Genomic DNA, 20,050 nt, shown 5'->3' on the forward strand with positions numbered 1-20,050 from the left:
TTATGTCATTGTCCACAGAGTTCCAACTTGCATTTAAAATGGAAACACTAATGTGGGGAGGACTCTGGTCACCATAGAGCACCTTCCCCAGAGTGAACACACTAAGGTAAGGGGGGGGGGGGGTTACTGATATAACGGGGAACCTTTTATATCAGTGTCGCCTTACCTTACTGTATTCACTGCCCCCTACATCAGTCATCCCCTCAGACTGGCCTCACTACGCTGTTACTGACCACCACTCAGGTGCACCGTGCAGGGCTCAGTCAAATGGTCCTCTCTGGGCTCCAGATTGATGGCTCTCGTTTCATCCTATATTGCACTACGAGACTGTGAGGAAATGATATAAGAGATGGTCAGAGACTGTGCAGCCATAATACAATAGATGGTCTGGGCCTGCAGAAATACTACAGTAGATGGTCAGTGTGCGGACATGATACAGGAGATAGTCACAGATTGCATACATGATACAGGAGATGGTCAGAGACTGCGTACATGATACAAGAGACGGTCAGAGAGTGTGCGGACATGATACAGAAGTTGGTCAGAGACTGCAGACATGATACAAGAGATGGTTAGAGACTGCAGACATGATACACGAGATGGTTAGAGACTGCAGACATGATACAAGAGATGGTTAGAGACTGCAGACATACTACTTGAGATGGTTCGAGAGAAGGATGAGCTCTGGCGTGTTCGCACAGCCCAAGTGCAGAGTCCGCCAGGAAGTTGGCACTGTGCTGCACTAATCACAGGCAGTGAGACATTTCCCGATCTCTGCAGCTGCGCAACGGGACAATGTCTCACTGCCTGTGATTAGCGCAGCGCAGTGCTGACTTCCTGATGGGCTCTGCACGTGGGCTTTGCGAAAACGCTGGAACTCATCCTTAGAGACTGCAGACATGGTACAGGAGATGGTCAGAGAGTGTGCGGAGATAATTGGGCTGAAATTGCAACACAGCGTGTTCCTTTGTTTTTCAGTGTGAACGTGGACCTGCGACCTGGAACCCACACTTTGCTAACTTGCCTGGAAAGGGGGCATTAGTATGGGCACCTGGAGCAATTTTGCACATCTATCGTGGGGTGCCAAGGGCCACCCCCTTTGTGGCAGACAACATCTTTAATTTGGGGGGGATATGTGCTAAGGGGGTGGATTTCATATCCAAGCCCCCTTGCAGCATAAGTCATAAAGTGCCCCCTAGAACATTTCCTCTCCCCCAAAATCGTTCAAAGCAAACTAAATCGTAGGCATGACCCCCCTCCCCCTCTGGAAGGCTGACTTAACTTTGCATTAGTTCAGGACATGTGTCATTTTGTCAGACGAACAGCTTTTCTCGGCAGCAGCGTGGTGAGCCTCCTTCTCCTCCCCCACCTCCTCTGTGTACACAGCAGGGCCGGACTGGCCTACCGGGAGACCGGGACATCTCCCTGTAGGCTGCCTGCCCTGAGGCTGCTTTGGGCTAAGCTGTGGCTGCTGCGCAGTGCTCCGCTCCCTCCTCCTCCACTACACGTCACACAGAGTCAGCAGGGCATCTCCTGCTGTGTGGCTGCGAGTGTGAAAACTTTGGCCGCGCTGCTGTTTGAAAAGCCCCCCCCTCCTCCTCCTAGATCAGATCGTGTCTGCTGTAGTGGGGGGGCAAAAGCTAGTAATGTGGCTTCAGTTATGAGCAGAGTGCCTATTACATTCTCTGTCACAACACTGCTCGGACCCCACACTGACAGCCCCCCCTCCTCACACGGACGTCGGACAGGAGAGAGAGAAAAAAAAAGATACAGATAGCAGGCTCTTCTCCTCACACCCCCCTTGTGTGTGTCCCTGCGGCCCCTCCCCTCCCACATTCCAATCCTCGGCAGCTCCTCCATGCTTCCCAAAGAGAAACTCCAGCAGCAGCAGGTAGATAGTGGAGGAAAGGACAGCTTGTATTATGGATGCTGCCTGCAACCCCCCACAGAGGATCCACAGCTCTCCAGGTCAGCTAAAATCCTTGCTTCATAATGAGACTTCTCAGTGATTGAAAAGAAAGCAGCACACAGGTGGGTCAGTCATTGATGGGGCTGAACAGAGTGTGTTGTCGCCTCCAGAGTCCCTCAACCAACTCAGCAGCCCACTAGGGTTTCCCTAGTGTGGTGTACTACAAGCCCCAGCATGCTCTACCAGCCTATGTATATGTATAGCCAGTGGCGTCTCCAGCTTTCATATTTAGGGGGGGCACATGGGGGGACAGGGACAAAAGTAGGGGGGCCAACTATAAAATGCAATTATATATATATATATATATCTCCTGGGGCCCTTTACTACGATCCCACAACGGGCCCTTTTACATGTTCTGCAGTGAGCTCCCTTCCTACTATACTGGGGCCCCCCAGGGTGGCAGAAAACAAGAGATATATGTCACCAGCACACCAAGAAAATATAAGGGTCCAAAGCAGTGGGAGAACTTTCAGGGTTGCAAAGGTTGTCTTGCCACCGGGGCCTGGTGTTCTGCCACTGTGGGGTTCCCCAGCTGTCCTGTCCCTGCTATTAACAGCACTGGTCAGGCATCTGTCTCCTTGGCAGCGGTGGCAGTCTATTAGGACCTAGTGCTGGTGACATTATGGGTGCATGCAAGGGAAGGCTGGCACTATTGGTTATAGAGAGCTGAGCCCCCAGCTGGTCACCTACTGTAGCAGCAGTAATGCTGTATAACCTTCTCTGTTGACATGCTGATTGGGATGTGAACCAGGTAATGCTCCCAGTCAGATCTGGCAGTCTATTAGGACCTAGTGCTGGTGACATTATGGGTGCATGCAGGGGAAGGCTGGCACTATTGGTTATAGAGAGCTGAGCCCCCAGCTGGTCACCTACTGTAGCAGCAGTAATGCTGTATAACCTTCTCTGTTGACATGCTGATTGGGATTAGTGTTGAGCAGAATATGCCATATTCGATTTCGCGATATATCTCGAATATATAGTCGAATATTCGAGATATATTCGTTAAATTCGAATATTCGTGATATTTTATCGAAATGAAATGATTGCGAATTTTCGCTATTGCGAATGCGAAAATAATTGCGAATTTTCGATAACTGCGGTAGGAGCACTCTGATTGGCTCAGAATATTCTTGATATTTTTTCGAAATTTCGCAAAATGCGAATGCGATATTTACTGCGCAATTTCGACAAATGCTGTATGAGCACTCTGATTGGCTCAGAGTATTTGTGATATTTTACAATACAAAATAATTGCGAATATTCGGCAAATGCGGAAGGAGCACTCTGATTGGCTAAGAATATTCTTGATATTTTACAATACAAAATAATTGCGAATATTCGGCAAATGCAGAAGGAGCACTCTGATTGGCTCAGAATATTCTTGATATTTTACAATACAAAATAATTGCGAATATTCGGCAAATGCGGAAGGAGCACTCTGATTGGCTAAGAATATTCTTGATATTTTACAATACAAAATAATTGCGAATATTCGGCAAATGCAGAAGGAGCACTCTGATTGGCTCAGAATATTCTTGATATTTTACAATACAAAATAATTGCGAATATTCGGCAAATGCGGAAAGAGCACTCTGATTGGCTCAGAATATTCGTGATATTTTACAATAGAAAATAAAAAGTGTTTTGCATTGGTGGTGATTCTTTACTCTATCCATCTGTCACAGCCGTTTGTCAATCAAACACCTTGAAGATTGAACACGTTCATGCTGCATGCTTTGCACTTTTTTTCACTTCACATATCAAAGACATTTTTATGAAAGATTATTTTTCTATTATTGGGACTATATTTCTTTATATATTTGTTTCACTGTGTATTTCACAAGTTATTTGCGCTTGCTTATTTTATAATTTGCCCACATGTCTTGTCACTAGACATATTTTTTATTCTTGTAGAGCGACTCCATTTTCTGTCTTGTATTAATTTATGTTGTATAACATTTTTGAGTTGCTGCTGTATTCTCCCCTTTTTTTAAGGTATGCGCAATTTTTTCCTTCTTACAAAAAAAAATAATATCAAACATACAAATATTCATAACAGAAACATACACAAAGCCCCCCCCTTTTGCATCAGAGACAATCAGAGTTCTCCTACCACAGTTATCGAAAATTCGCAATCATTTTCGCATTCGCAATAGCGAAAATTCGCAATTTTTTTTTTTCAATTTGGCAACATAAAAGGATCGCCTCAGCTTAGCTACTCGGCCCAGGGTCTCTAATCATACCAGCAATGCTTTTAGACGTCGATAGGATGTGATCTGTTTTAAAAATCAAATTGAAAAAATGCGAATATTCGGAATTGCGAATATTCACCGCGAAATTCGAAATATATCGCGAATACTCGAATATGCCATATTCGAGCCGAATATTCGCAATACGAATATTCGTGAGCAACACTAATTGGGATGTGATCCAGGTAATGCTCCCAGTCAGATCTAATAAACACAGTATTTATTAGCATCAAGAGTACAACCACACATTATATATATATATATATATATATATATATATATCAAACGTATGTTCCGCAGCCATGTGGGCTCTTTGCCTGTAAAGTGTGGGCTTTGATCAATAAAATCTCTGATATTTAACATTAGGATTTGACTGGGAGCATCACCTGGATTGCATCACGATCATGGGCGTAGGAACCGGGGGGGACGGGTGGGACGCATCCCCCCCAGGAAATAATGCGGGGGGGACAAGTATGGTAAAATCCCCCCCAGGTTAGGATAGGGAGATCGTCCCCGGATCGCAGGCAGGGGCCGCAGAGTCCAGCTGCGGTCACTGCTTTTCTCCCCCTTCAGTGCCGATCCAGCCCCGACCCCTCCCCTCCCCTCCCGAGCGGCGCACAGCTGATTGCACACAGACATGCATAGCTGTGCTGGCCGCTCTGCTGAATGGGAGAAAGGAGCAGGAAGGGGGCGGGGCCCAGACTGACACTCGTGGCCACACTACACCCGACCAGCCTGCAGAGCCAGAGAGACTAAGTTACATGTGATGGAGAGCCAGAACGACACAGTTGAGGTACAGGGGGGAGGAGGTAAATGTTACAGAGAGGGGGGAAGTTACAGTTTACAGAGAGGGGGAGGTATAATATTCAGAGAGGGGGGGGTGTTACAGTTTACAGAGAGGGGGAGGTATAATATTCAGAGAGGGGGGGGGGTGTTACAGTTTAAAGAGAGGGGGAGGTATAATATTCAGAGGGGGGGGGGGTGTTACAGTTTACAGAGAGGGGGAGGTACAGTATTCAGAGAGGGGGGGGGGTATGGTATACAGGTACTAACCTGGCACTGGATAGTCATAGATTCATGCTTTTAGTGCAGCTGATGGAAATGGGGAACAGGACTCTTATCTATTCATGTCATGTATTTACTCTGGCACTACCACTCTAACCTGGCACTACCACCTAACCTGGCACTACCACCCTAACCTGGCACTACCACCTAACCTGGCACTACTGTATACCACCTAACCTGGCACTACCACCTAACCTGGCACTACCACCTAACCTGGCACTACTGTATACCACCTAACCTGGCACTACTGTATACCACCTAACCTGGCACTACCACCTAACTTGCCACTACCACCTATCCAGGCACTACTGTATACCACCTAACCTGGCACTACTATATACCACCTAACCTGGCACTACCACCTAACTTGCCACTACCACCTATCCAGGCACTACTGTATACCACCTAACCTGCCACTACCACCTAACCTGGCACTACCACCTAACCAGGCACTACTGTATACCACCTAACCTGGCACTGCCACCTAACCTGGCACTACTGTATACCACCTAACCTACCACTACCACCTAACCTGGCACTACCACCTAACCAGGCACTACTGTATACCACCTAACCTGGCACTACTGTATACCACCTAACCTGGCACTACCACCTAACTTGCCACTACCACCTATCCAGGCACTACTGTATACCACCTAACCTGGCACTACTGTATACCACCTAACCTGGCACTACCACCTAACTTGCCACTACCACCTATCCAGGCACTACTGTATACCACCTAACCTGGCACTACCACCTAACCTGGCACTACCACCTAACCAGGCACTACTGTATACCACCTAACCTGGCACTGCCACCTAACCTGGCACTACTGTATACCACCTAACCTGGCACTACCACCTAACCTGCCACTACCACCTAACCTGCCACTACTGTATACCACCTAACCTGCCACTACCACCTAACCTGCCACTACTACCTAACCTTCCACTTCCACTTATCCAGGCACTACTGTATACCACCTAACCTGCCACTACCACCTAACCTGGCACTACTGTATACCACCTAACCTGGCACTACCACCTAACCTACCACCTATCCAGGCACTACTGTATACCACCTAACCTGCCACTACCACCTAACCAGACACTACTGTATACCACCTAACCTGGCACTGCTGTATACCACCTAACCTGGCAATACTACCTAACCTGGCACTACCACCTATCCAGGCACTACTGTATACCACCTACCCTGCCACTACCACCTAACCAGGCACTACCCTATACCACCTAACCTGGCACTACCACCTAACCTGGCACTACTGTATACCACCTAACCTGGCACTACCACCTAACCTGCCACTACTGTATACCACCTAACCTGCCACTACCACCTAACCTTCCACTTCCACCTATCCAGGCACCACTGTATACCACCTAACCTGCCACTACCACCTAACCTGGCACTACCACCTAACCTGGCACTACTGTATGCCACCTAACCTGGCACTGCCACCTAACCTGACACTACCACCTAACCAGGCACTACTGTATACCACCTAACCTGGCACTACCACCTAACCTGGCACTACTGTATACCACCTAACCTGGCACTGCCACCTAACCTGACACTACCACCTAACCAGGCACTGCTGTATACCACCTAACCTGGCACTACCACCTAACCTGGCACTACTGTATACCACCTAACCTGGCACTGCCACCTAACTGACACTACCACCTAACCAGGCACTACTGTATGCCACCTAACCTGGCACTACCACCTAACCTGGCACTACTGTATGCCACCTAACCTGGCACTGCCACCTAGCCTGCCACTACTACCTAACCTGGAACTATTGTCAATCACCTAACCTGCCACTACCAGCTAACCAGTTAATTTTTACTTATGCCATGTGGGTTGGTTGTTACTAATGCCACGTGGGTTAATTTTTACTAATGCCATGTGGGTTAATTTTTACTTATGCCATGTGGGTTAATTTTTACTTATGCCATGTGGGTTAATTTTTACTTATGCCATGTGGGTTAATTTTTACTTATGCCATGTGGGTTAATTTTTACTTATGCCATGTGGGTTAATTTTTACTTATGCCATGTGGGTTGATTTTTACTAATGCCTTGTGGCCCACAAGGCATTAGTAAAAATCAACCCACATGGCTTAAGTAAAAATTAACCCACATGGCATGTGGGAGTCCGAGTTTACTGAATAAGAATTTACCTGGCGAGTAAAAATGCTGTCCCCCCCAGATTTGTAAGGGTTCCTACACCCATGATCACGATCAGCATGTCAGAGAAGGCTCCACTGCTGCTAAGCAACCTGCAGGGAGCTCAACTGTCTACAACCAATAGAGATGGGCTCGGGTGTGTTTGAAATCCCACATGTCCAATCCCGCCAGGAAGCCAACACTCCACAGTGCTAATCACAGGCAGTGAGACATTTCCTGATCTGTGCAGCAGCGAACCGTGAAATGTCTCACTGCCTGTGATTAGCGCTGTGTGGGCTTCCTGGCAGACTCTGGCATGTGGAATTTTAAACAAGCCCAGCCCATCTCTAACAACAAATTGTGCTGGCCCTCCTGTACATCAGCCCCATAAAGTAACCAGCACTGGGTTCCTATGTGCTGCCGCCGCTGCCATGGAGACAGAGACCAGCGCTGTGAATAGCCGGGACAGGACAGCAACTCTGGTTATTCCAGCACTGGTCCACACTGGGAGGATTCCCCCATCCCCCTATAATGTGTAGATGGGGGAATTGGATCATTTCTTTTTTTTTCATTCAACCTAATAGTTGAATGAAAAAAAGTGATCAATGTATGGGCTGCCTAAGAGCTAAGACCAGCCATAGACAGTTTAAGTCTCAGCTGGTTTAGCAGGAACTGGCTGAGATTTGAACCATTAATGAGCAGATTCTCTTATGATTATCACTAGTGGTTGCTGTATAGCCACTAGTGATAATCACTGTTTGTCCGGAGAATACAATTGCTGGGCAGGAGGGATATTCCCCTGTCAGCACTGTCTGTGTTGAATCGGGAATCATGCAAGTTTCTTTCCTGCAATCTGTGGATGTAGGAAAGAAATTTGCACTGTATATTACCTGCCTAACTGAAAGTGAAAGTGTAACAGAATGGCCCGTGACACCCAGAGACTTTTGAAGGATGGGGGGTACTCCTGTGCCAGCGTCACTAATGACTCTTGGGTCTAGGGTCATCCTGTGCCCCTTTTGGGCATAGGGTGACTGAGAAATGATAATGATAAATTACATGGGATGGGACATTACTGATAATTCATGTATTGCAGGATATCTTGAAATATTACAAGTCGTTAAAGTCTGACTCCGACAGGTCAATAGAGTGTTTTCATTCAATGTGGGGACATATGCTTTTGAGGTGTTAATTGAGTCTGCTCCTAGACATTCCTTTGTGTGATGCTAATACTGTTTTGTGTCCATTGTGCTAATTAGGTCTGCTCCTAAGACCTGTTCATTGTGTATGCTAATGACACTGTTAAGATGTGGAATGTGACTTGTCAATCTGTAGTAATTAACCCCTCTAAATGCGGAGCCAGACCGTCTGGGTAATGAGTAGTAATTAACTCATCGGAATGTCATTATCTAAAAGAATGTGTATGTAGCCCCCCATTGTGTGATGTGTGGGTGGAGTGTGTCTTTGTCCCTGTGATTAACTGTAACATGCTTGTACTGTATATAAGAAAGCTAAGTTACCATTACAGGATTCATTCATTCATTTTGGAACCAGTACCAGAGCTTGTGTTGTCTCGGTTATTCTGTGAAATGAAATGGGTCGTGTCTGATGTCTGTCGGACTGTCGGATAAGCTGTCGTGGGGCGATGGAATGGAATATCGTAAACGGTGGTGATCGTTACAGAAAGTAAATTGTGAATGTCTTGAAAGAACAGGAGAGGGGGGGACAGATGGGGGAGAGAAGGGATGGAGATAATGCAGTTCAGTGATTACAGTGTAATCAGTGCATACACTTACCCACGGTCCAGGCTAGAATCTCAGGCATCATTCACACACATGCTGCTGATTTTCATATTTCCTGAACACACATCCCCTCTCTTCAGATACAGCACACCGAGATAGTGTGGGTGGGACTGAAAGGAGGAGGAGCTGTATTCCTCCCTGCTCGTATGTGAGGAGAGTGGGGGGGGGGAGTGGCTGGACTCGCTGGGCTGTAAAAGAGTGTCATAGACTGACACTCGGCTCAGCTTGCAGTCACCACTCTCGGAATTTACAGGCTGGTTCTCCTGTCCTAAGGATGGGAGAAATCAGTCTGTTTTTTCAGTAACTGAGATGAAGGCTTGGGCCCCCCCTCCCCCACAGTGCTCATGGAGTCCTTTCTGCAACTCGCTCTTCTCTGTGCCAATGAGGATGCAGGGGAAGGAGCAGATCGGGCGGCTGTGGTTGTGTGAATGCTCGCATTATGCAGTGTCAGCGAGCAGAGGGAGGGGGGAAGAATGCCCCGCAGAGCTGACTGGGAACGCTCTCCCTCTCAGGAGAGACTGTTACTCCAGCGGCGGCCTGAGAAAAAAAAAAAAAGCAAAACAAATAAAAAACATTTTTTTGGGGGGGAGGGGGCACATGGTGGGGCACAGCATAATGTTGGGGGGGTCAGGGCCCCCTCTGCCCCCCCCCTAGAGTCGCCCCTGTGTATAGCATAGGCTAGTAGGCCTTGTTTGCTGACCAATCCAGGGCCCAAGCCTTCATCTATAGTAAGGGAAATACTTCCTCTCATGTCGCCAGCCTCTGAGCACACTTCTGTAAGGGAGAGCTCTGTGGACTGTGAATTAAAGGGTGACTTTGATGTATGTGGGGGCTTTGGTGATCAGAAACCCCTTACATCAGGATACCAAGAGTACCTCTTTGGACCAGTTCACTCCAGACGCAGTTCCGTTCAGTTTCGTGTGCTTTTTTTTATGCACAAAATACATGCATTTCAATGGCTCTATTTGGCTCTAGTTCACACCATGACTATGGTATAACATAAATGAACCCTTATCTGCTAAGACACACATTTTACTCAACCTTTACCTTTAATAAATAACTGAGACCACTACTGTAATTTTGGAGTAAAAAACTGGCCGTAGCAGCCTCCATTTATTTAAAATAACCTTTTTAAAATATTAAATAACATTAAATAACATTTTTCACACATAAATATATGTATACCTGAGATACAACTTTAACACTACTGGTGCTAGACTTTGCAGGCACATTAACACCACTTGTAACCATTCTAAACCTTTTGAGCACTGCGGTACCTAACTCTGGTCTTAGGCCTCAAGCCGACAAACTGACTCAAAGACGACCAACTGACCGCAGTGCCCCCATTAACCAACTTCCCAGCTACACCTTGGTAGACTGGACTAACAGCCCCTTCAGAACCCATACCACCTCTGGGTAATGGCATCCACTTTAGGGTAATTTATTTTCCTGCAAAGTCCAAAACACCCGCCGCCGCCACGACATCGTAAGTTCGCACCTGTGTGGGAGAGACAAAAACAAGGAAAGCACCCAACACCACAAACACTGTATAACATACAGTTACCATACCAGCAAACCAAGTACCCCCTTCCCAAATAACCAACAGAGGGAGGGTGGGTGGGAAACTTCTCCCCTCGTGTGTTTGCCCAGGAAGTGTGGGGAGGGGAATTTATAACCTCCCCTCCCCTCGCTCTGCTTCCCTACTGACCACTCCCACCGACCAGAGCAGGGTTTTAGTTAACCCTGTCATGGCCGGCCCTGCGCCTATTGCAGGTTCTGTCTTTTGCTCCGGGCCTCTCTTGCAGTCAGTTTTCGGTCAGTTTCTGCACCGGAAAATGCATGGTGTGAACTAGAGCCAACTAGAGCCATTGAAATACATGGAAAACACTGTGCATGCATTTGAAGCGCACTAAAAATGTGCACAAAGCTGTACGGTAGTGCGTCTGGTGTGAACTGGCCCTTACATCGGTTTCCCTTTTGTATTACAGTCCTCGGAGCCCTTTCACATGGGTAGACCCTGCCAAGCAAATCCACCTACTCAGTGGGGGAACTCTCGGCTGATCCCTGCTGAGCAGGCAGATGACAGGTCCGTGTCTGCTGCACTTGACTTGTGCATAGTGGACACGGTCACAGACTGTTGTTCTCTATGGACCGGTCTGACTGTCATCCAATCTGCTAGACGAATGGGGAATCTTTTTTTATAGGAGTGGATGCAGGCAGGTGTAAATGGACATGTCTGTTTTCAACCGCCTCCCCATACAAAACAATGGGTAGTCCAATCAGTTCAAATGTGTAAAAGGGGTCCTGCTGCAGGACCATAATCAAGGGCCCCTTTATGGAGAAAAGGACACCAGGAGCATTAGAAAGGGTCCCAGGGGTCCTTCATGGTTTCTTGGGGGCCCTGAAAGTTTCTAGTTACACCTCTGGGCACAGGCACTGACTGCAGTGAGGCTGCGATTATGGGCACAGTGAAACTGCATTATGGGCAGGGTGAGACTGCATTATGGGCATGGTAAGGCTAAGATTTTGGGCACTATGAGGCTGTGATTATGGGCACGGTGAGACTGCATTATGGGCACGGTGAGACTGCATTATGGGCATGGTCAGGCTGCAATGATGGGCACGGTCAGGCTGCAATGATGGGCACGGTCAGGCTGAAATGATGGGCACGGTCAGGCTGCAATGATGGGCACTGTGAGGTTGCAATAATGGGTACAGTGAGGCTACAATGATGGGCACTGTGAGGTTGCAATGATGGGTACAGTGAGGCTACAATGATGGGCACTGTGAGGTTGCAATGATGGGTACAGTGAGGCTACAATGATTGGCACGGTCAGGCTGCAATGATGGGTACAGTGAGGCTGCATTTGATGGTCACTGTTGAGGCTGATTGATCTTTTGTACCATATCTGCAGTCTCTGACCATCTCCTGTCTACATATCTTACCATCTTTATTATCATGTCCTCAGGCTCTAACCATCTCCTGTACCATTCCCACAACCTCTGACATCTCCTGTACCATGCCCGCAGCCTCTGCCATTTTAACATCTCCTCCTGTACCATACCCTCTGCCTCTGACATCTCCTGTATCATGCCCACAGCCTCTTGACATCTCCTATATCATGCCCACAGCCTCTGACATCTTCTGTATCATGTCTGCAACCTCTGACCAACTCTTGTTTTATATTATGTCTGTAGTCTGGAGAGGAGGCAACGGTGGGAGCACTGCTGGGATGGGGGTCATGGAGATGTCAGACGTGTGTGGACTGTGGAGAGGAGACAATAGGAAAACAAGAGCCATCAACCAGGAGCCGACTGACTGATCCCTGCAAGGTGCTCCTGAGAGGTGGTCAATGACAGCACCGCCAAGCCAGTCTGGGGGGGGGGGTCATTGATGTAAGGGGGAGTTGATGTAAGGTGTCCCCCTTAATAATTGCTCCACTTTTAACAGTAATTTGCTGTTATATATCCCTAGCCCTATGTGCTTTCAGATCTGTCTCATCTATATATAATAAACTCTTCAAATGTGCTTTAAAATGCATGATTTTCCCTTTTATGAACAAGAAAATAATGACGTTATGCTGTTGGGCTGGTATAAAAATTCTATGGGGCTTGTAATCGGGGTGAGGGGTGTGGCGATTCACAGAGGGAGACACACGTAAAGTTCTTTGAACAAGGTAACGTTTATTACCGAGAGGCGGTAGTAGTAACAGTCTTTATAATCAAATGGCAAATGGTTCCTCTCCAGGCATGGAGGCACAGACATGCAGTACAGATACTGTTGTTCTAAGCAATGTGGATTTCTGAGTATCACAGGCACTTCCCACTTAATGGTACATTATATACCCCAGCACACAATGCTTATTGGAAGAGGTTGGAAACATGTTACCCGTAGCAGCTGGGAGTCTTTCATCCGACCAAGGTTACCACTGCAGGACTCAGTAGGACCCCTGAACTATCCCTCACAGGCCGGAACACTCTCCCTGACTTCTCCTCTCTCTCCCTCACAAGCAGGGTCTCTGTCCCTATCTACATCCACACCAGTTCTGCCTAAAAAATGTGCCTGAGCTTTACTATAAAGAGAAACCACCCAAAAATGGTCGCCCAAATCTCTTGAGATCTCGTGCGGCCTATCAGAACACAGGGCTCCTCCAAAATGGTGTTGGAGACACTCTAGAGGCAGAAGTGTTAAACATAAATACATACAAAAACATAACAATTTGACTGCAGTATGAACACATACGATTACTTTACCACTTGCTCTTGCAGCACTAGACTGCCCTATCACTGACGGCTGCTTACAGGCTGGTATGACATTTTTTCCAGGGCTGGTTTTTACTCCCAGTCCAGCCCTGGTACACAGGAAACATCACACAGCAGGAGAAGGAGGGGCGGGCTCAGTTCACTCCATCTCCATGGCACTCTGCACTGTTGTTTGTATCAGGACCAGGCAGCCTGGGACTGCAGGGAGAGATGTCGGCTGACTCGGCTGTCTTTCTGCCATAAAAAGTGAAGCTTGCGGCGGCGTGCGGAAACGAAGATAGCCCGCACAAGCTGCGGCTGCGGGCATTCCATGACAGATTTGCCGGGAAAGGGTGAGGCATGGGCAAATTAGGCGGCCGCACGGGGCCCCTGACTTTGCGAGGCTTAAGGCAGCCACCTAATTTGCCTAATTGGAGAGCCACCTCTGCCTGCAGTTGTTCCAATGGCTAACACTGCTGTCTATGCACGTTATGTCTGTTTCGTAGTTCTATTTTTGGAAATGAATTAAAGGAAATCGTGGCCACAGCATGTAATTAAATTTTCTATTATCAGCATTGTAATAGAAATACAAATGTAGTGCCCCCTTACTTTCAGTATGGGCACTACGCTAAAGTACCATCCCTGGCCGGCAGTTGGCGCTAGATGGGTTCTGGCAGAGCAAGTTTTCCCCAGCAGCCAATTAGAGAAGTTTCTTCCTCGCAAGGCATGCTGGGGGAGGGTATATCTGTGACAGGTGTCATGTGTTCTAAAATCTTTGCGGGGTCCCCGTTCCAGGTACGGCATCCACCTTCAGGGTGCGCGCATCCATGGACCCCACCAGCGCGGCCCACCTGGCCAAAATTGCAGGCTACACAAACCCTCATCCGGAGGTAAAATGGGACCCCAGTGACTTACTGGGTTCCTGGGTTCTATTGAGAGGATCCCAGGCTGGGTGCCATTCGATAGGGGAGAACCCGGAGGCAGGTTGTCCAACAGGGCTTGAACGAACCAATCAGGGATCTGGTGACTGGAATGCTGACAGGTACACTTTGCTGTCACCCGGTGACCTATGCTAAAAATCCACTGGGAGGATTCGCTCTGTTCATCCATTTAGCTCACTTAAAGTAATTGGCCTGTGGCAGAGGCCCTAGAGCCAGGTCTGTGAGAGAGACTTGTTCCTCCCAGAAAATCCTAAGTGACACTTCGGCTGCCAGGCTTGTGAGAGGGGTCTGTCCGGGGGCACTTCACCCACTCCAGCTAAGAGTGGCGACAAGTTGTAATTTAACACATTTAATAGAGAAAGGAATGCTCAATTAATATCCAGGCCTGATACTGCAAGGTTCTCCCTTTTCCTCATCAACCTGTTCTTCCCACTTAATGTTGATGTTGGCCTGGAAATAAAGCATTGTAAAAACCTTTATTCACTGTCTGGACATTTGCTCACTGTTTTGGCCCACTGCTATCACCCCTAGACACACTGCAGGGTAACTTAATACGCCGATCCCAAAACAATTAGCGGCTACTTCGGGGGTAGCGCTACACAAACATTAGTTCTTTTCGACAATACAATATAGGCTTACTTGAAAAACCTCCTTTTCATGTTGAGTGCTGCCTGTCTACTGGCAATCTCTTTCCACAACTTCCTGGATTCCCTGCATGCTTTGCAGCTTCTCTGCTGTTTACTTTCAATTTCTCAAGGCATCTTTTGAGGACAGCACCTTGAGAGATAGTGACTCCACCCACAACCACAGGAAAAGCCTTCTTCCTCCAGATCTTTAATGGGAGGTACCTCCCTAGCATACCTCAATTTTTGTGTTTCCCTTGGCTGGAGGGAACATCTTCGGTGGGGGGGGGAGTCAGTACCTCTCAGGTGTTCCAGAAAGAAGGGCTTCCCTCTTTTTTTTCCTCCTCCGAGACTATCGGTCCTCCCGGCCAATCCGATCGGAGCGGTGGTGTCCGGGCTCCTCTTCCTCCTTCAGTGCTCGGAGAGAGCCGAAAAAACGCGGCGAACAAACGCGCGCATCACCGACATTTTGGCGTGGCCAGAAGAGATCCCTGGGTTAGCGCAGCGTTGTTTCTGGCGCAGGGGGAAGAGGCAAGACCGAGACTGGGACCTACTTCCGTTTCCGGTTCGGTACAGAGGCATTAAGGGAGTCCGGGAACGGTGCGAATACCCACTGTTTGAAACGCTGTAAACTGCTAATGGAGGATGCAGAAATTACGGCGGTGGGGACAGGCACAGGCACCAGCAAGGTTCAGGTAGGAGGCAGCGGTTTAAGTCTGCCTTTTTTTTTCTTACCTGTTGTTGTTTCCAGTCTTTTTCTATACCCCCTAGTGGCAAGGGGCCTGTCTGGGCACTGGAAGTCCACTTTTCTTTCCTAGTGCACCTGTAAGGGAGTTTCACCTATAGAGACTAGGTCTCGCTAAGAATTCCCCTGCTTTCTTCCCCTTTTTTTTTCTTCTCTCCAGGTCAAGAGCTCTGACCCAAAAAATAAATGTCCTTTGTGTAGGCCAACGATGGGAGAGAATTGGAAGAAAGCATCATGCAGCACCTGAATATCTTCTTTAGTTCAGAAGGAATCAGCCTCTGTATGGGAAGAGTTGATGGCCTCTGTAAAGAAGGAACTATTTGCCACGATTCAAACTTTTTGTGACTCTTTTTAGTTACCCCGGCTGACTCTCAGGCCTCCACTTCACAGTCCTCCCAGGGGTCGGTGACCATACCAGCGGTAGAACCTTTAACTGAAGATCCTGTCACCAGGGAAGGACAGTCCCAGGTACCTCCTAGTGTAGGGTGACCAGACATCCCCGGTTTCAGGTGACAGTCCCCGGATTGAGGACACTGTCCCCAGACCAAGCCTTTCCCCAGTTTTGTCCCCAGATTGTATTTGAACAGGGGCTGGGGCAATTTCAAAGACAGTCAGTTCCTACTAGCTTGGGGGGGGTATATTTTTTCCCATTACATGTGCCCCTTTCTGATGATAATGTGTTGGTCCGAGCAGAGGGAATATTTCTTCAGTTTCGGGTGCATGCCCATCCAGCTCCGCTCACATGTTCTTCTGCCTTGGCTCAAGTCCCGGCCAGCTACCTGCCTGCTTATCTTCTTGCCTTCCCTGCCGGAGTGATCTTCCTCCTCTCCCCACCCAGTAGTAGTCGGGGCCCGGAGAGTAAGACTTGACAGGCTGTGAGGCAGGCGGCTGTGGCGATGGGCAGAGAGTCGCTGATTGCTGCCATTACTAGTAAAAAAAATATGTCTCCGGATTTCATTTTAAAAATCTGGTCACCTTATCCTAGTGAGGATTCAGAGGAGTCAGCAGCTTTCCCCTTCCAGGTTTAAATTATCCTTAGAGGCGGTAGATAGCTTACTTAGGGCTATTCATGTCACGTTGGGCCTAAAGAGTAGAAAAGGGAGTTGAGCTTACATGACCGCATGTATGCAGGTCTGAGTGAGCCCAAGTTTCGGACATTTCCGGTCCATCCGGTCATTTCTGATGCTATAACGAAAGAATGGCTTTTTCTCAAAAGCCCACAAAAGGCGTTTACCTTTTGAAGAAGATCCCTCTGCAGTATGGAATAAAGTCCCTAAACTGGATGCGGCCTTCTCTCAGGTCTCCAGGTCCACTGATCTGTCTTTTGAGGACATGGGGGTCCTAAAAGACCCGATGAACAAACGCATGGATCTCTTGTTAATAAGATCTTGGCAATCTATTATGAATAATTTAAAACCCTCTATGGCCACAATGTGTGTAGCTAGAAACTTAGAATTTTGGACTAACCAGCTGAAAGCCCATATAGTGGCGGACTCGCCTAAACAGGACATTTTTAGACTTGTTTTCCACTTTATCCTCTGCAGTTGCTTACATAGCAGATTCTTCAGCTGAAGAAATCAAGATGTCGGCGAGGTCCGCAGCCTTGACTAACACTGCAAGAAGAGCATTGTGGTTAAAGACCTGGCCAGGTGATGCAGCTTCAAAAAATAAGCTTTGCGGGATTCCTTTTTCGGGGGACCTTCTTTTGGGCTTGATCTAGAAAATTTCCTATACCGGACAGCTGACAGGAAAAAATCCTTCCCAGTAAAAAAGAAGAAACAACCCCCAATATGTTTTTTTTCAACCTCAAAAGGCTCAAAGACAACAAACCCCAGTAAGGCAGGAGGAATTGGGCCGCACAGAAGACCAAAGAGAAAAGTGGAATCCTTTTTTCCATCCTCCTACGCAAGGCGAGAAATCCCAATGACTCAGCCGTGCGGGTAGGTGGAAGACTGCAAAATTCCCTTCTGCAGTGGTCAGTGGTAACATCCAATCGCTACATCCTGACCACCCTTGCCCAGGGTTATGTCATAGAGTTCTCTGAGACACCTCCAAGCAGGTTTTTGATAACAAACACCCCAAAAGACCCAGAAAAATCCCTGGCCATGAAGTCCTCTTTAAAAAAGCTGATGCAACAGGGTGTGGTGGTACAAGTACCTCAAGAAGAAAACAGCAACTGGGGTTCTATTGACACATTTTCCTGATAAAGAAACCTACAGGAAAATTCAGTATGATCCTAAACTTGAAGCCTCTGAATAAATCTGTCAAATACAGAATGTTCAAGATGGATTCAATCTTTTCGGTAAAGAATCTATTGACGCCAGACTGTTATATGGCGTCAATAGATTTTAGGGAACGCATATCCCAATCTCCCCTCAGTCACAGATGTACCTCAGGTTAGCAGTAAAAATGGAGGGAGTAGTTCATCTACAATACAGGGCCCTTCCATTTGGGCTGTCATCCTCACCTCAAATTTTTACCACGGTGATGGCGGAAGCCCTAGCCCCGCTTCGTCTACAGGGGGTGGCAGTTATACCCTACCTAGACGACCTATTATTCTTCGCCCCATCGAAAGAAAGGTTACTAGACAACCTATCCAGGGCGCAGAACCACCTGGAATCTCTGGGCTGGATTTTGAATTTTCAAAAAATCATCCCTATTTCAATCTCAGGAGATTTGTTTCTTGGGTTACCAAGTCGATTCAGTGAGCCAAAAAAAATGTTTCTTCCACAGGAGAAAAAGGTCAACGTTCAGGACGCCATGTTGCGGCTACAGACCAACCAGCCTATAACAATAAGGCAGGTAATGTCGGCATTAGGAGTCCTGACTTCATCGATGCCGTCCATTCAATGGGCAAGACTACATTTCAGGTGTCTACAAGCCTTTCTCCTGAGGTCGTGGGATCACATTCTCAGATCCCTGGGCACTCAGATAAAAATTCCATCACGAGTGAAGAGGTCACTTTATTGGTGGAAAAATCACGAGGTCCTTTCAAGAGGTCTGGAGTGGTCCTTTCCAGTAGAAAAGAGACTGACTACAGACGCCAGTGCGTGGGGATGGGAAGCCCACTTAGAATTTTTTTTTATCCAAGAGTCAAAACAGTCCTCAAACTGGAGAGAGCTAAAGGCGATTGCATTGGCTCTAATAAAATTTGCCCCGGAACTTCAAAATCACCTTGTTCAGGTGCTAACGGACAACGCCACAGCAGTGGCATACCTAAACAGGCAGGGGGGCACAAGAAGCAGACCCCCTGCAGATTCTTGCTGCAAAGATTCTTCTGTGGGCAGAAAAGAACTTGTGGTCCCTTTAAGCTATACATCTAAAGGGGTCCCTGAACAGTGTGGCAGATTACCTGAGCAGACATCAGGTATGGGAGTCAGAGTGGTCTCTGAACCCGGAGGTCTTTGTGGAAATTTCCAACAAGTGGGGTCGGCCAGATGTGGATCTGTTTGCCTCAAAGGAAAATTCTCAAGTACCTCCAGTTCTTTTCCCTAAACAGACTGGACGGGTCCCTAGGAATAGACAGACGCTCTGGCGCACCCTTGGAGGTTTTGTCCGTGCTTCGCGTCCCCCCCCCCCATTCCAGTTAATCCCTTTAGTACTAAGGAAAATCCAGAGGCAGAAGGTACCGGTCATCTTGATCACCCCGTACTGGCCCAAGACAGCTTGGTTCTCGTTGGTCTTAGGAATGGCGACCAAGCCATGTTGGCATCTATCTCTCGGGCAGGATCTGTTAATACATGGTCCTGTGACTCATCCAGATGTGTCAGTCTCTCCCTTGCAGCCTGGTATCTGAAAGGCAACTTTTAAAGACAAGGTTTTTTTCAGACCGAGTAGTTTCTACACTACTAGAAAGTAGGAAGAAAGTGACGAGGGCTATATACACAAAAGTGTTGAAGGTGTATACTTCTTGGTGTAACTTGTCTGGTCAAGACCGAAACGATCTTGGGTCCATTTTAGAGTTTTTGCAAGAGGGAGCAGATGAGGGTCTGGCAATCAGTACTTTAAAGGTACAAGTATCTGCTTTGACAGTGTTTCTGGAAAGATCTGTGGCCTCAGAAACGCTAGTGGCTGGGTTCTTCAAAGCCCTTTCTAGGTCTAGACTGGTTCAGATTAAGGGTTTCCCAAAATGGAATTTCTCGGTAGTTCTACAATCCCTGGCGGGAAGGCCATTCGAACCTTTAAAGGATGCATCTCTCAGAGATATTTGTAACAGGAGTCACTT

The 20,050-nt window shown here is 47.6% G+C and overlaps 1 protein-coding gene across 1 annotated transcript in view; it reads left to right on the forward strand.

The window, feature by feature from the left end:
* The window catches only part of LOC120920832 (cholinesterase-like), a 215,595-nt gene that overhangs the window by 146,047 nt on the left and 49,498 nt on the right, over positions 1–20,050 (forward strand). The gene's annotated exons all lie outside the window — the stretch shown is intronic.

Source organism: Rana temporaria, chromosome 13 (assembly GCF_905171775.1).
Source record: "Rana temporaria chromosome 13, aRanTem1.1, whole genome shotgun sequence".
Classification (NCBI taxonomy): Eukaryota; Metazoa; Chordata; class Amphibia; order Anura; family Ranidae; genus Rana; species Rana temporaria.